Raw genomic sequence first — 6,000 nt, forward strand, 5'->3', positions numbered from 1 at the left:
GCATAATGATAGAACAACAGATCAAAAGAACTATTGAATGATGCTACAATAATGCATGAATGAAAGAAATGATAAAACGGACAGAGAGAGAGAAACTTAAAGATTAAATGATAGACCGAAACGCAATAAACAATAGAAAGAGAGATGACTGAATGCATGGATGAAAGAAAGAAAGAAGAATGAAAGAAAGAAAGAAAGAAAGAAAGAAAGAAAGAAAGAAGAAAGAAAGAAAGAAAGAAAGAAAGAAAGAAAGAAAGAAGGAAGGAAAGAAAGAAAGAAAGAAAGAAAGAAAGAAAGAAAGAAAGAAAAACGAGAAAAAGAAAATAGAAACAAAGAAAAAAAGAAGAATGAAAGAAAAAAAAAAGAAAGAAAGAAAAGAAAGAAAGAAAGAAAAAGAAAAAAAGAAAAAGAAAGAAAAAAGAAAAAGAAAGAAAAAAGAAATGGAAAGAAAAAGAAAGAAGAATGAAAAAGAAAAAAAGAAAAGAAAGAAAGAAAGAAAGAAAGAAAGAAAGAAGAAAGAAAGAAAGAAAGAAAGAAAGAAAGAAAGAAAGAAAGAAAGAAAGTAAGAAAGAAAGAAAGAACATATGTCTAGCCAAAGCAATATAAAAACTGGATGGACAGACAGAGCGATAATTTCCTACATAAAAAGATAGACTGAAAGAATGTCAGAACAAAAGAATGATGCTGGATGAACAATAGAGATAGGGAAATGGACAGCTAAAACATATGGACAGACAGATAAAAGAAAATAACGATAGATTCAACAACAGTAGAACACTGGACAATGGATGGACAGATGGAAAGAAATACAGAATGACTGATAAAATGCAGACATACCACATGGATAAACAATAGCAAATTGGAATGAGAATGAGGAATGAGAGAATGGTAGATCAATAGAACAAACAATAGATAGAGTGAGGATAGAACAATGGATGGATGGAACTATAGATAAAATGAACAGACACACAGACAAATTATCAGATAGACAGACAGACAAACCGACAGACAAGTTGACAGACAAGTTGACAGACAGACGGACGGACGGACGGACGGATGGATAGACAGGTAGACAGACAGATAGACAGACAGACAGACAGACAGATAGATCGATAGAAAGATAGATAGATAGATAGATAGATAGATAGATAGATAGATAGATAGATAGATAGATAGATAGATAGATAGATAGATAGATAGATAGATAGATAGATAGATAGATAGATAGATGGACGGATGGACGGATGGACGGATGGACGGATGGATAGACAGATAGATAGACAGATAGATCGATAGAAAGATAGATAGATAGATAGATAGATAGATAGATAGATAGATAGATAGATAGATAGATAGATAGATAGATAGATAGATAGATAGATAGATGGATGGATGGATGGATGGATGGATGGACGGATGGATAGACAGATAGACAGATAGATAGATAGATAGATATGTTTTGCTATGTCAGCTGAGTAAACTGAGAAACTGGAGTTTCTACCTGTGTGTCGTTTTTTTTAGTATCAAGGCAACGCAACACACTCCTGACTAACATCACAGGGGCCTCTAGTGGTGGAGTGGCACCATGACGACCATCAGCTATTATTTTACAGTACATTCACTGACTGCCAGCGTCTATTAAAGGACTTTTATAATTCCGACCCCATTGTGAAGATGTTGTTTGAAGTTTGAGAAGGAACATGTAACTCAAGGAGCACAGAGAGGTGGTGAGGGCTCCTGGGGATCTGCCAAACTTCATTACCTCAGCATGACACACACACACACACACACACACACACACACACACACACACAAGAGAAGAGTTCATGTGGCACTGACTAACACCCTCAGAGTGTGTGGCACTGTAACCGAACACACCGAACGGCCTCCTTATTCACGTGGCACCGTTACCATGGGAACCGCAGACACTGGATACAAGGCCAGCTGGGTTTTGGCGGGAAAACTCCCTCGAAAAAGCTTTTGTGCACTTTTAATGTTCGTTGCACTGAAAAGAGGCGAAGAAAAGAGATCCCATTTCCATTCTGAGGGCAGAAGCAAACAAGACTGTTTTCTTTACTTTCATTACTGTCTGTCATATTGACAATTTTATAAAATGTAAAACACACATGCAGTTGAAGAACTATTAGCTCCACTGTATATGTTGAAAGAAGATTTTTCAGCACATTTCTAAACATAATAGTTTTAACAACTCATTTCTAATAACTGATTTATTTTATCTTTGCCATGATGACAGTAAAGAATATTTGACTAGATATTTTTTAAGATACTACAGTGTTTCCTCCAGGATTTTTTTTCCAGTTGTGGCGGCAGGCCTTTTTTACACAGATCTACCAACTACCTGTGGCGTTATTTCATTGACAAATGTGACCGCAGTATTACAATTCGAGATCGCATTCATGTAATATCCTACGAGCATGTGGATCTCTTTGCTTGCGCGTCGATTTCCTCTGCTAATGAACAAAACTTCTTGCACGCCCCTTCAAATACACGCTGCTCAAGCGCAGAACTTCTTGTGCGCTCTCAAATAAACACTGAAGTGCGATTTAGTGCGTTTATATAACGAGTATGTCTCCAACATTTATTAGATTTGCTAGGAATATTTGTGAATGTCTCCAATAGACCTACAGAGCGGTATTAATGAGTCCTGAAGTGAAACGGCTATACGTCGTGTTTGCTGGCCTCAAGCATCATGCACCTGTCAGTCAGCCAGTCAGTCAGTCAGCATATAACCTTAAAGGGTTAAACAAATGACGCACAGCACTACTACGGTTACAGAAAAGTTTGTGCTGTTATAATTCACTTACACTTTGATACGTTTTGGTGCGATTATCACCCGCTATTTAAAAAAAACCATGACTTAATGTTTTGAATGAAAAGCTGTAATGTAGTCTTGGCGGGATCAATTTTGGCGTGGCGCCCCAACATGGAAGAATGAATTTAGCGAAAACCATGTACTAGTATTCATCTTAAAGTGACATTTAAAGGCTTAACTACGTAGGTTAAAGTTAGGGTAATTAGGCAAGTCATTGTATAACGATGGTTTGTTCTGTAGCCAATCTGAAAAAAAATTCTTAAAGGGATAATAATATTGACCATAAAATGTTTTAATTAAAAACTGCTTTTATTCCAGCTGAAATAAACCTAATAAGACTTTCCCCAGAAGAAAAAATATTATTGGAAATACAATGAAAAAATCCTTGCTCTATTAAACATCATTTGGGAAATATTAAAAAAAAGAAGAGAGATAAAAGTCACAGGAGGGTTAATACTTTTTATTTCAACTGTATATTTCCCTCAGAAAGTTAACCTTTGCCAAAAATAGTCTATAATATGGTAATGTTCTGGTCTGGTGTGTAAGCTAAATAAAAACAGTGTTAGTCTAACCAAAACTAATATCACGCATCTTCACTTCATCAAGACTTATGTTTCAGTCTGTGCTTTTAGCTGTTGATGCATCCTATTCCACTAACCCAATATTCCTTTAGTTTTGTTAATTTTGGAAATAATTGTATAAATTTTATGACAAGGGGCGGCATGGTGGCTCAGTGATTAGCACTGTCGCCTTACAGCAAGAAGGTCACTGGTTCGAGTTATGGCTGGGTCAGTTGGCGGTTCTGTACGGAGTTTACATGTTCTCCCTGTGTTGGTGTGGGTTTTCTCCAGGTGCTCCGGATTCCCCCACAGTCCAAAGACATGCGGTACAGGTGAATTGAATAAACTAATTTGGCCATAGTGTGTGTGTGTGTGAATGAGTGTGTATGGATGTTTCCCAGTACTGGGTTGCAACTGGAAGGGCATCCGCTGTGTAAAACATATGCTGGATAAGTTGGCGGTTCATTCCGCTGTGCCGACCCCTAATGAATAAAGGGACTAAGCCAAAGAAAAATGAATATTATGACAAAATTTGATTCGTAGATAAGGTTTCGAGACTCTTTGATGTGGCTAAAACTTGGCAATACAGCCCCCTTATATACATGTATGTGTGTATGTGTTCTTCATCTTTACTACCAGTTATAGCAAAAAATAAACAACATACATAAATGTCATGCCTAATATTAATAAACTGCTAGCAAACAATTCCACGCATCGTTCTCTTATTAGATTTCTTATTAGAAAACTGTAATTATTAATGAGTTTATTTAAAGACAGAATCATTTATTTAATTAAACCACTTATATTTGTCACCCTGGTGCAATGCCTTCAAACCTGACCTGCAAAATCAGATAAGTTTTGAGAACAACTTTTCTACTGTACTATTAATATATCTTCTAGTATTCCAATCTCTTCAATGTATAATGGTATAGCATGTTTTTGTGCAATAAAGTTATATCCATATGATTACAAATACGTTTAATACTAATTACTTACCACCATTACATACCACGACTTTAAAAACACACACTTTGATACTCTATACTGTGTGAAAATACGGCAATAAGTCATGACAACAAATGTTTTTATGTTAATTTTACTTGTTTTAATAAGTTAGTTAATCATGTTAATGTTAATAAAAGTTAATCATGTTCTGGGCGGCACATTGGCGCAGTGGTTAGCACTGTCGACTCACAGCAAGAAGGTCGCTGGTTCAGTCTGGGTCAGTTTGGGTCAGTTGCCATTTCTGTGTAGAGTTCTCCCGATGTTGGTGTGGGTTTCCTCCGGGTGCTTCGGTTTCCCCCACAGTCCAAAGACATGCGCTATAGGTAAATTGGGTAAGCTAAATTGGCCATAGTGTATGAGTGTGAGAGAATGAGAGTGTATGGGTGTTTCCCAGTAATGGGTTACAGCTGGAAGAGCATCCGTTGTGGCGACCCCTGATGAATAAAGGGACTAAACCGAAGGAAAATGAATGAATGAATGACTGAATGAATGAATAATCAGGTTCCAACTTAATAGTTTTAGTTATTTAATTTTTAACTTGATATTTTTAGTCAGTTTGAGATGACAAGAAAACTTCATTTGATTAATCTAAACAATTTAAGCAAGTAAGATTTGTTTACAGTGCAGTAGCAAACAAATAAATGAATAAAGCACTCCATTTAGTGTTTTCCACAGTGCTACCATGGTACAATTTCATAAGTGTTACAAGCAAAACATTATGAAATGCAATTGGGTAAGCACAATCGTAACATTTGTCAACCTCATAATTTAATTAAACCCATTTTATGGCGATATTGTGTCACAACACATGAAATGCATAACTTTATCAGCCGTTATCGCAATGTGAGGAATTGTTAACGCAATTTTAGGAGGGTTGTAATAAAACACACTCCATTGACAAACTGACAAACTGCCTCCTTCATACTGGGATGAATTCCAAAAGCAGCAAGTCATATGACACTGCTTAACCATAATGCCTGCGGGATATTTAACCGATTCACACTTCAAACACAACCCTGGTGACTTATTAACTCATTTATTGTACAGTAAGTATAATAACAGTGGTGTCACGTCAAGAGTTTGCGCTGAATAGGTCGGCAAACAGAAAGCGTGTGCGCGAGTTAATCTAACGGTTAGGGTCGTAAAAACACTTCCTCCCTGAAGGTGTGGATTGCAACAGATGCCTCAGGGGGGGTTAAACTCTCATTCATAAACACATAATTCTCTGTTTATGACCAGCCTGCTTATTATGAAGACTTAAAAAGGATTGCCTACAAAAAAAAGAAAGACACTTCTGTCATTATTTACTCACCCTCATGTCACTCCAGATCCGATTAACTTTCTTTTTCTGTGGAAAAACAAAGGAGGAAACGTTAAAAAAATACTAATCTTTTCCTGTCATTTTAATCAATGAGCGATTAAACTGTTAAGCTCTGAAAAATTATGCAAATGTTCAATGGAATCGGTTTATATGACTCATCGGTTAAATTAATAATTCTCTTGAAGACATACAATAGCATTAAATAGAAAGCTGGTGTATTTTTAGTGTCACTGAGACAGTATTATTGTTTCGAATTGTCTGTTCATTTGAGGTAATAAAAT

General features: G+C 36.2%; 1 long non-coding RNA gene across 1 annotated transcript in view; it reads right to left on the reverse strand.

Annotated features, from left to right (window-relative positions):
- Positions 1-5,746, reverse strand: part of LOC130230210 (uncharacterized) — a 44,014-nt gene extending 38,268 nt beyond the window's left edge. Inside the window, exon 1 of the long non-coding RNA XR_008837931.1 lies at positions 5,711-5,746. This is a non-coding gene — a long non-coding RNA (uncharacterized LOC130230210). The remainder of the gene's footprint in view (positions 1-5,710) is intronic.
- Between the last annotated feature and the right edge of the window lie 254 nt (positions 5,747-6,000).

The sequence above is a fragment of the Danio aesculapii genome, chromosome 6, assembly GCF_903798145.1.
Source record: "Danio aesculapii chromosome 6, fDanAes4.1, whole genome shotgun sequence".
Lineage (NCBI taxonomy): Eukaryota > Metazoa > Chordata > Actinopteri > Cypriniformes > Danionidae > Danio > Danio aesculapii.